Here is an 11,909-nt window from a genome sequence, read left to right as displayed (position 1 = left end):
GCTAGAAACAGAAGTAGGTACACACCTTTATTTAATTTAAGAAACTGGCTCCCTCTGCTGTATGTAGAGGAGCTATTTCTTGGAAGATTGTTCAAGACAGAATCAAAACTACCATCAGTGTGGATTTAACCCAGCTAAATAACCAACATTCTCAAGCCAGAGTTTGAGAATATAAAATAACCCAGCAAAACATTTAATCAGACCAGGAACAATTAATATGATATATTTCGCCAAGGGTTGTGCCAATACATCTAGTTGAATTAGGATAAGGTTAAATATATATATTTAATTAGTATTAGTAAGTCCCTTAAATTTTCCAGTGAAAATGTTTGAGTTTGAAATCACACATGTTCGTGATAAAAGCTCAGTTATGGTTTTACTGGCCTGGGTCTGTTTCCTGAGGGATGCTGGTATTAATATTGTTTATATAAAATGACTGACTGTACACTACTGACTAACTCAAAGACAGGCCTTATACTCAACTTTTGGAAAATCAGTTTTGGATCAGTAATCCAGCAAAACCATTACCATGTTCATTTCAAAGTGACATTACTTGATTGTGAAACTGTTTTAACCTCACTTTATTATTCAATCTGACATTGTTAAACAATTCATTTTTAACAATAGTTATCGTTATAATTGTGATTTGTCCTATAACCTGTAAAGCTGTGTTGACCTCATCAACTTTGGTTTCCATTTGTGTTAAAGATCTTTATATGTCCATTTCAACCATTTGGGGTTGTTCAGGATTATAAAGCTGATCAACGGTCTCTGTCTCAGAGTTAGTCGTCTCATAACTGTAAGTGTTTGTCAGTATATCTGAAATTACTAAATTAGCTACGTTATCTAGCTAGCTTACAGCAAATCTGCAGTAACATCAGAAGGAGTCATGTGATCACTTTGTTAAAATAAGACCATCAAACATTTTAGGTGAGTTTCCAACAACTGAGACCCTAGCAATAAACATTTAAATAATTAGTTATTCATTATTATTATTATTAATTCATGTTTGCAGTCTTAATATTGAAGAACATGTGCAATGTATGTCTGGCCTGCAGAGCTGCAAAGACATCTTTCTGACTTAGAGACTTTGTACTTTTCTTTGACTTATTTTAAAAGACAGATCTCCTTTGCTTCTGAAAAACAAGGTATTCAAAGGATTGTCGGCATATGCTTCAGTTACAGCATAGTTTTGGCTCCTCCAACACTCCTACTTAAGACGCTAGGAGAAATTAAATAGTTTGAGTGAAGTCACAGCAGGATTTGGAAAAACTTGTCCATGCTTTTATCTTCAGTAGACTCGACTACTGCAATGGTGTCTTCACAGGTCTCACTAAAAAATCTATTAGGAAGCTGCAGCTGATTCAGAACGCTGCTGCTCAAGTCCTCACTAACACTAAGAAAGTGGATCACATCACTCCTGTTCTGAAGTCTTTACACTGGCTTCCTGTGTGTCAAAGAATAGATTTCAAAATGCTGCTGCTGGTTTATAAAGCACTGAATGGTTTAGGCCCAAAATACATTTCTGACCTCCTGCTAAATTATGAACATCCAGATATCTCAGGTCTTCAGGGACTGGTCAGCTTTCTGTCCCCAGAGTCAGAACTAAACATGGAGAAGCAGCGTTCAGTTATTATGCTCCAAACATCTGGAACAAACTCCCAGAAACCTGCAGGTCCGCTGCAACTCTGACTACTTTTAAATCCAGGCTGAAGACTTTTCTTTTTGTCGCTGCTTTTAATTGAAACTGAGCCGTTGTGTTCATCAGGAAAGTGGAACTTCTGTGTGAACTATTCATATCTTAAACTGCACTGTAACTTTTGATTCATGTACTTTGTATTCATGTATTTTTTCTTTTAATGTTTCTTTTATTATCTTTTACTGTTTTTAAATGCCTTTGTCTGAATGTCTTTCATTTTTGTAAAGCACCTTGAATTGCCTTGTGTTGAAAGGTGCTATATAAATAAACTTGATTGCCTTGCCTTGAAGTAATAGTGAATTTAAAATGAAGGAATAAGACAAATATAGATCTATAAATTAAAAGTAAAATACTGTACAGTAAAATAACACTGTATACTATAATATATATAAATGTAGGTGCAAAATCTATCTAATAACTCAGATGTTGTACACATACTTACATTTATAATGAACCATACTACTTCAACAAAAGAAGCATAAACATGTGAGAATCAAACTTTATTAATGCAGCTAAACATCCAAAACGTCCTCAGAAAAGGAGAGAAATCAACATGACAATCAACATGTGAAAAAACGTTATAAACCTTGTCTAATTAAAACTACAACATAAACGATCCATGTGACAAAAGTAATAAAGATACAGCTGTGGCTAAGGAGACGGTAGGACGGAGGTTTGATTCCCAGTGCCTGCAGTCATCAAGCAAGATACTGAACTCCAAATTCCTCCAGATATCAAAGATTGTGTGGAAAAGAGTTTCCTCAAGAAGAAAGTCAAATTGTATTTAGAAAATTACTTTGCTTTCCAAATCATAAAACAAGATACTTTTATTATTTGACTTTCAATTTTTGTTCCATTCTCAGTAGAGATGAGACTACCATTAATATTGGCTGTGATTAAGGGCACACTTTTTAATGGATCTACAAACTAACTTGTAGTTATTGAGAGAAACTTCACAATCAGTAAGGAAGTGCTGAAAAAATGTAGCCACATTATAATCTTAGTCATTTTGATATTTTTCTACAGCATTATTTTAGTCTTTGGTTTTAACAGATATACAAATATTTTTTTCGGCCTGTTGGGGAGCCCTGATCCCAAAAAATGCAGACATGCACAATGGTCAGGTCAGTTCGTTCTTGTTAAAGACACGTTTCGAGCGAGCGTGCCATCGGACGTGCCATCACTAATGCACATTGTAGCCTTGCTTTGAAGGGCAAAATCTACTGGGAGATTAGCTAGGCACAAAAACAACTGGAACATTACTCTCTCTTAACATGACACATTATTCTCATACCAGAGTTGATTGACAAACTAATATTACCTTGCGACCCCCTTTCTAATCGTCACCCAATCTGACTGACGTTCTTGACCAAAAAATAAATAAAACACTAAAAAAAGATGAAAAGCTAAATGATTAGCTAAACGTTTACGTTTTTGCAGCTAAAGATTCTAGCCTGGTCACTGACTGGCTGACAAAGAAAATACAAAAATGATAGCCTACACCTCTTATTCTGATCAACTGTATTTCACATCATTTTCACAAACTTCAAAAGAACATGACACCGCATTTTAGGACGTTTGTATGCATTGTAAGGCACACTTCAGTTGCTAGCGTTAGTTAGCGATAGCTAACTAACGCTAGCACTAGCTAACATTGACACTTAAGACAACTAACTTACCACAGTGGAAGACGATGCATCATGACCAGGACTTGGGATGTTCTCGTTTCGGGAGTCGGCAGAATTGGGGCTTGCATCAGGGGGCTGTTTATTCAACCACCTCAGCATTTCTTTCTTCTTGTTTCTTTCTGTCGTGACCATTGCATTGGCGCAAGTCTAGCAGCAGTCAGCAGCAGAGTGGATGACGTAGAATGCATTCTATGATTTGACAGCCCAATGACTTTGCAAATAACACCAATTTTGAAGTTTACTTTTAATTTTTTTTTCACTGTCCCGAAATAGTCCCAGACAAAATAGATTTGTGTCCCAGTAGGAATTGTTATGGTCCCCGGGACATCGTTAGTTGCGAGCCCTGCTCGAGCCAGATGTCCATGTGCCAAAGCAGTGTTGTGCTTGATAGCGGGGTGCACAGTCTCTCCCTACAAGGGGAGCTGTAGTGGGCCGTTGCCCGCCGCGGGACGGGAAGAGGGACGATAGCTGACTGTCCAGGTTGTTCCCACTTGCAGCTCCAACAGTCGTTTGCGGCCCGGTTGTGGCCACGTTCGATAGCGTTCTAATAGTCTCAGCTGAGGCCAGAATACTACTTAGCAACGCTGCTGCATCAGTTAAGCTTTGTGCAGGCTGCTGAGCAGACATGTTGAAAAATATTGTTTTCGCTTTTTTGAAATTGGCGGTTCTTCGCTGTTTTTTTAAAACGACTTCCTGTTCAACTGAGATGCCTTCCGTTTCAACTGAAATCCCTCTCATTTTTTTCTTTTTTTTTATAAAATATTTTTTTTTCAATTTAATGTTACAAAACAAATATGACCATGTTCACGTCTTAAAGTCATCCTGAGGCCTTAGTTTTGGTTTAAAATTACACAACATCATGTATGTGTTGCTTCTTTTGGGCTTGTTTTCATAGACCTGGTTGCTTATTTCTCTCAAATCTGGCAACAGAGTGGGCGCAGTGTCTAATAGTAGCTGTAAGCTAACGAGAGGCTACGTTCAGCTGGTGACTCGGGAGTCGGAATAGAGAAAATGTCAGGAGTTTGGAAGTATTATAAAATTGAAAGTGAAGGCAGTGTAACAGCCAGATGCAATGTTTGCAAGACGGAGACTTTTAAAAGGAAAGAGAAACTGCCCCAGAACAGTGAAAAGGCCAACAAAATAACAGCCAAGATAGCTGAATTCATTGCATTTCGATGACCAGCCGCCATCTGTTACCTTTTTTTTCTCTTAATGCATTGCATAAAGATTGGATCGGGAAAAATCGGTATCGACAGATTGTCAAAATCAAATGATCGGAATCGGATCGGGAGCAAAAAAAGGTGATCGGGACATCCCTACTAAAAAGCGAACTATTCAGTTAGACAGCAATTTATTGTAAAAGTAAAGCATTTACATTTCCAAGCACTTTATCTCAATTTCAAGCACCATTCCCAAAATTCAAGCACTTTCCCAACCTTGAAAATACCACGTCAAATTTCAAGCATTTTCAAGGATTTCAAGCACTCGTACGAACCCTGACTACAGTTCAGAGGTACATGGTGTACTTTTCCTCCACTATATATATTTAATACCTTTAGTTACTTCACAGATGTGGATGAATGATGTGAAATCTAATCAAGTGTTGAATCAGACTTTAGTTCCACCTGGAGTAAATCCACAAGCTACCCTGCAGTATACAAAGTAATTCAAACTAGCTGCACCTTTACCAGCTTTGAGAACACTTTCATGATCAATCATTATAAAACATATCATATATATTATTCTGAAATTGACCAATCTGCACAATGACTACTTTTACAATATTTTGATGACAATACTTTTCTACTTTTACTTGAGGAACATTTTGAATGCAGTACTTTTACTATAACAGAGTATTCCTACACTCTGGTACTTCTACTTTTACTCAAGCTGCTGAAGTTAGACCCTCCTGGCGGAGCACCATAATTCACCTTCATCACCAATGTGTATTTTAATTAGTGATAATTAACTTGTATTTCTAAACAACACATCTTACATTCAAGTTGAAATACACAAGGGATACACTTTATGTTTTTAACTATCAGTTTAACTGTTTTCAACCACTTTTAACAGTTATTCTTAAGTTATTCTTAACATGAACATGGACAGATATTGCAGTCAGCATGTAGCAGCACTACAGCTAATGAAACAAATTAAATAACTAAAAGAGAGTGGTTTTAAGTAAAAGAAGATAAATGCTTTTTTAATATCTATGCTATCAGCTTCTGTTCTATGGAACTAACACGTGGTGTTAGCCGTTAGCTTCTGCTAGCGTTTAGCATCAACTCACAATTAGCGCTAGCTAGCATCGCTAGCTCGCGATTAGCATAAGCTAACGATCTTATCGTTTAACAATGATACAATGTGCACCAAAGTACATCAAAAACATTAGACATCACTTTCATAACCCCGATTGGTTTTTAAATGAAATGAATCTCATAATAAACAACAAAAACTGACTGTCATTGTCATATTAGCAGGCTAGCCCTTCAGTGCTAACAAGGAGCTCACAGCCTCAACTCACCGGAGTTTCTACACTTATAAGACGACACAGGCTGTCGTCTTTTAGTTCGGGTTCGCACAGGGGTTCTTGCAGGTCAGAGTTTGTCAGCTGCAGATCGGGTAGTAACAAGTACAAATAACACTTTAAAAAAAAAAACTATTAATAGGAGCTGCTCAACTTATGGTGTTCACAGGGGAAAAGAGAGAGAGAGGCGGAGTGATTCGCGCCACTCATTATCATGGGTGTACATTCTAGAGTGCTCCGTGCAGAAACAACAAGTATTAAATCTAAATGACATAAAGGGGTCTAGTAGCCCTATATTTCATATGGGTTACATAAGCTACTGCTTAATACATTCTTAAACATCCATTGGGGAAATGTTAGTATGGTAAATGATGAATTAATGGACAACAAATGGACAAGCGTTGACTACCGAGCCTATTTATAACTGACAACGTTATATTAAATTTAACATTACCTGTCTCTGCTCTGCTCCGTCCCGTGTGTGTGGCCTCACGCCAGTGGCGCCTCCAGAAATTATTCATAGGGGTGGCCAAATGGGGCCACTGAAAATCTTGGGGTGGCCCACCAAAACCAAGCATTTAATTGTTGTAAAAGTATAGACTAGATGAAAAACAATGGCAAAGAGAATCACCTACTGATATACTTTGGTTTCTTATTTTACATTTTCTGATACTATTCATCTGAAGTGAATATAATACGGAGAGTTAACATTTTACTTCAAACAACATTTAAAAGAACCTTGTTTTGTGTTATGTATACATGTGTTGGTGATTTATTGTTTTGTTTTTTATATATGCCAGTTGTTCTTTCCTTTTAAAAAGACAAATACAGCTTAATTTAAATAAGTTCCTTTATTGTAAAGGCACAACATGTTCAGCATTCTCAACACATACAATACACAAAGCAACACAACATGTTCTTCAGTTATATTATGTCTCTAGGTTATAACTTGTTTTAGACTGAACAAAGCTGTTTGTGTCACACTGGGATCAAAGATGATTGACATGACTTTATTAAATCAAGTTTTAAAACATGACTATTTTATTTCAACAGGACCCAAAAACACAAGGGGTATAACATGGTAAATACATACTGTGATTGAACACAAAAACACCATCTATTATTGACCTTTATAGCAAATTCAAAACATTATAAATGATACAAAACACCACCTTTTAGTATTAGACAGAAAATAGGTGACTAGACATATTTCTATTCTTTTAGATTAAGCCACTGTGGTGAGAGTAATACATATAACTTGTATATCATTTGTTTTGAACATGTATATTTATACTTTATAAACAAACTAGTTACCCTTTTTTTAAATTAGCATACAGAACATTATGAAAACAAACTTGACTAATGGTCAGCTCATAACCTCAGACCACAGAAGAGGAAAAGCTGCATAGATTCTCGTTTCATTTTGAAGGAGCTGCAGACCTAAAGTGTGGAGAAGACTTAAATGATTACAAAGGTCACAATCACATTAATAAAACTGTGCTTAGGTTTTAGTTTCACTTTTACAAAACAGAGTTCCACATGTACTTTCTAGCATGTATGGCCATCTCCTCACTAGCCCTATGCTGCTGCTCCCCTGCCAGCTCGGTCTCTCCTTTACTCATCTTCTTCTTACAATTAGAAGAGATGTCTGTTGACTTTCTCTTCATTTTCTGCAAATTGACATTACACACAGCAGTGATTAATAGTAGCCTACGCATTACACCAGCCCAGCATACCGACATCAGCTAACGTTAGCTTAGCAAGCTAAACAAACGCTAACTAGGATAGCTGCCAAAGTGTGTTTACAGAGGAATTATACCTGAAGTCAAGCCAGCCTTTACTGAGCCCCGAGCCTGTTTTCCAGGTTTTTCTCGTTTTAATGCCATTGAACACACATTTTGATCAGAATAACAGCTAAAGGTAAGCATATCTCCGTGTTTTGCTACCTAAAGCTAACACACTAAAGCCTAAAGTGTTGTGGGGCTTAACAGGCAACAAACGTATACGACTTACCTTCTAGAAGTCTGGTGGATTTTTGTCAACTCCAGTCCAGTCAGTAGAAAGAAACGTGTTGCTGCAACCTGCTGCTGTCTGTGTGAATCTCAGAGTGGTGCGCACGAGTATCAGAGTGGTGCGCTGAGTATCACAGTGTTACCATGGTAGCAGAGAGGGAGGGGCTGCAGTATGAGTGTTGGAAGCTCAAATCAAGCGACTCGCTGGCTGTGTATTTGTTGTTAAATATCAGATAAACTACTGCGCATACGTGACTGGCGAGGCGGTGTGTGTGGTGGGGGGGCCAACAAATATATCAGTGTGGCCATGGCCCCCCATGCCCCCCCCCCTGCTGGCGCCACTGCTGAAGGAGCCTCGGCCTAGTCCCAACTGGACGCCAAAGGACCCTGACCAAACGTCGCTCCTGGACGTTCAGGGAGTGAGACTGTGTTGCCTAAGCAGATTATGTTGATCTTGCGTGTAGATTCTGGGGGGTTTTGAAGTCCTAAAAAGATTGGACGGCCGTTCACCGGAGCCTTATCAGCACCGGAGTTCGGTATCGGAGACGGCCTAGGTATTAACATTGGTTGTATCGAAGTTAGATTCCTTTTCAATAGCAATAATAGTTGGGAGGGGGCGCGGCTGTTCTTATGTTCTCTGAGGGGAGGCTCACCTTCCCACACTTTGAAAACCCCTGCTCCAAACAACAGAAGTAATCTATGAATCTCAACACAACGGAGAAACATACAAATCGTTTTTGGGGAGGAGGTGCTGCAGTAATGACATGTATTGTTTATTTTTGACATTTTTGTTTTAGCTGACTGGTTTTTTATTTTTTTGTACGTCTGTTTGTCTTCTGTCTTTGTGGGATTTGGTTTGCCCTGGCAGTATTAACATTGTTACTCCTATTTTTCTATAAAGTGAAGATTTGTTTACCTACTTTTTATTCATACTCTGATAGAATAACTGTATGCTGTTATTGGTTGATAAGCACACTCTCCATGACAAAAGGCATAGAATGGATAGTGATATCAATAAGGCTGTATCAATAATACAAATAAACCTTATTTTATATTCCTAAAGCCATTTCACAATCAACTAATAGCATTACAGACTTTAAAGTGGACCTATCATGCTATATTTGAATAAAATATTGTAGGGCCATACCTCTATAAAACCTGTCTGTGAAGTTTTTTTTCAAAATACCAAACAGTTCATGCATTTTAGCCATCCCTCATTTTGCTCTATTTGCTCTTTTTTAGCGATGTTTTTGCAAGGGCTGATTCTGTGAGAAGTCTTCTTTGCTTCTTTTGTGGCAGACTACAGCGCCACCTACAGGCCTGGCATATGTACTACAGCGTCTCCAGCGCTTTCGAACGGCAATGGCCGTGGCTGTCTCCTCCTGATAGGGTTCCTGACGTCAGAGCGTGTTCAAATCTGGATCAGTCTGTATCAGATCCGTTGCAGCCCCGTTTTTAGAGATTTGGGTACGGAGGAAACGAGAGAGGGTTGTGTTTTCTGACACTTGGTGAGTTCCCTGACACACCGGGGACATATTCATGTATAAAAGATGTACAAAAGTGCATTTTGCATGATAGGTCGCCTTTAACATACATGTACGTCTCCCTCTTTCACACACATCAATGCTATTGTCATTAGTAAATGCACCCGCCTTAGCTTAGGTATACAAGTGTTACTCCTTTTCCTGGAGTCCAAATAAGCGGAGATTCAATCAATCAATCAATGTTTATTTATATAGCCCAATATCACAAATGTTACATTTGTCTCAGTGGACTTTACAGTTTGTACAAAATATCAGTATGACAATACGACACCCTCTGTCCTTAGACCCTCACATCGTACAAGGAAAAACTTCCAAAAAAACCCCACAGTTTAAAGGGAAAAATGGGAGAAACCTCAGGGAGAGCAACAGAGGAGGGATCCCTCTCCCAGGACGGACAGACGTGCAATAGATGCCATGTGTAAATTGAAAAGATAATACATTTGCAACATAGGTAGTCCAAATGTTTGGAAATGCTTGTGTGTATAATAGGAAAATGAATCCACGAGGATATCCATCCAGGACCTATGATCCAGGACCACAGCCACGACTCAAGATCCAGGGCTCGCGATCGAGGACAGAGGAGCGCAGGATCATCCATGACTCCGGATCCCGGCGTATATAGACACCAAAAAGAAAGACATTTGGGGAAGCTGGGTTAATGGGAACATGAGAGTACACAGGTATAGACAGAGAGAAGGAAGAAGTAAGATGTCCCCCGACAAACTAAGCCTATATCAGCAAAACTAGGGGCTGAATCTAATCAGCCCTAACTATAAGCTTTATCAAAAAGGAAGGTCTTAAGCGCACTCTTAAAAACGGATAGGGTGTCTGCCGCCCGAACACAAACTGGAAGCTGATTCCACAAATGTGGAGCTTGATAAGAAAAGGCTCTGACTCCCATTGTACTTTTAGAGACTCTAGGAACAACCAACAACCCTGCATTCTTGGAACGCAATGCCCTAGTAGGACAGTAGGGTATAATGAGTTCTTTAAGGTAAGATGGCGCCTGCCCATTAAGGGCTTTGTAGGCGAGAAGAAGAATTGTAAATTCTATCCTGTGTTCTATAGGGAGCCAGTGTAAGGCAGCCAGAACAGGAGTAATGTGGTCCCTTTTCCTAACTCTGGTTAGTACACGAGCTGCAGCATTTTGAATCAGCTGAAGCGACTTGACTGACTTCTTGGTACACCCTGATAATAAAGAGTTACAATAATCCAGCCTTGAAGTAACAAATGCATGGACTAGTTTCTCTGCATCGTTTTGAGGCAAGATATGCCTGATTTTTGCAATGTTACGTAGATGGAAGTAGGCGGTCCTTGAAATTGATTTTATGTGGGCGTTAAAGGATAAATCCTGATCAAATATAACACCAAGATTCCTTACAGTCTCACTGGAGGCCAAATTAATGCCATCCATAGTTAGTATATCCTTAGATAATTTGTTTCGTAGATTCTTCGGGCCAAGTACAATAATTTCAGTTTTGGTCGTGTTTAACATCAAAAAGTTTAAGGTCATCCACGTTTTTAAGTCCTTAAGGCAGTCTTGAATTTTATTTAGATGATTAATTTCATCAGGCTTGATTGATAAATATAGTTGAGTATCATCCGCATAACAATGAAAGTTTACAGAATGATTCCTTATAATATTGCCTAACGGAAGCATATATAATGTGAACAAAATAGGTCCGAGCACTGAGCCCTGTGGCACTCCATGGCTAACTTTGGTTTGTGTGGAAGATTCATCATTGACACGTACAAACTGAGAGCGTTCAGATAGATAGGACCTAAACCAGTCTAAAGCAGTTCCCTGTATGCCAACTAAGTGCTCTAGTCTTTGCAATAAGATATCATGGTCGATAGTATCAAATGCAGCACTGAGATCGAGCAAAACAAGAATAGAGACACGTCCCTTGTCTGAGGCTATTAGAATGTCATTTGTGACTTTAACCAGAGCTGTCTCTGTGCTATGATGTGTTCTAAAGCCAGACTGAAAGTCTTCAAATAAATCATTGTTTTTTAAGTAATCACACAACTGTTTTGCGACCGCTTTCTCAAGAATCTTTGAGAGGAACGGAAGATTAGAAATAGGTCTATAATTGGCTAAAACCTCTGGATCGAGGTTGTGCTTTTTAAGAAGCGGTTTTATCACTGCTACTTTGAATGATTGTGGAACATAGCCTGATAATAAAGACATATTCATAATGTTTAATAAATAAGTGCTAATTAATGGAAAAACTTCCTTCAACAGCTTAGTTGGAATTGGGTCTAACATACACATTGATGGTTTAGAAGAGAGAATCATTGAATTTAATTGTTCAAGGTTTATGGCTGAAAAGCATTCTAGTTTACTATCTAGTGTAATATTAGAACTTACGTTTCCGGGAGCTGTTGATAACACTATACTGGTCAAAGACAAGAGGTCATTAATTTTGTTTCTAAGAG

The 11,909-nt window shown here is 38.5% G+C and overlaps 1 long non-coding RNA gene across 1 annotated transcript; it reads right to left on the bottom strand.

The window, feature by feature from the left end:
- Positions 1 to 7,238: 7,238 nt before the first annotated feature.
- LOC117533133 lies at positions 7,239 to 8,037 on the bottom strand. The gene is made up of 2 exons (XR_004567014.1): positions 7,460 to 8,037; positions 7,239 to 7,354 (listed from the first exon to the last, which is right to left on the bottom strand). It is a non-coding gene; the product is annotated as an uncharacterized LOC117533133 (long non-coding RNA).
- Between the last annotated feature and the right edge of the window lie 3,872 nt (positions 8,038 to 11,909).

Source organism: Gymnodraco acuticeps, unplaced genomic scaffold (genome assembly GCF_902827175.1).
Source record: "Gymnodraco acuticeps unplaced genomic scaffold, fGymAcu1.1, whole genome shotgun sequence".
In the NCBI taxonomy this organism is placed as follows: domain Eukaryota; kingdom Metazoa; phylum Chordata; class Actinopteri; order Perciformes; family Bathydraconidae; genus Gymnodraco; species Gymnodraco acuticeps.
The sequence above is the reverse complement of the archived record's forward strand: the minus strand, read 5'-3'. Positions and strand labels throughout refer to the sequence as shown.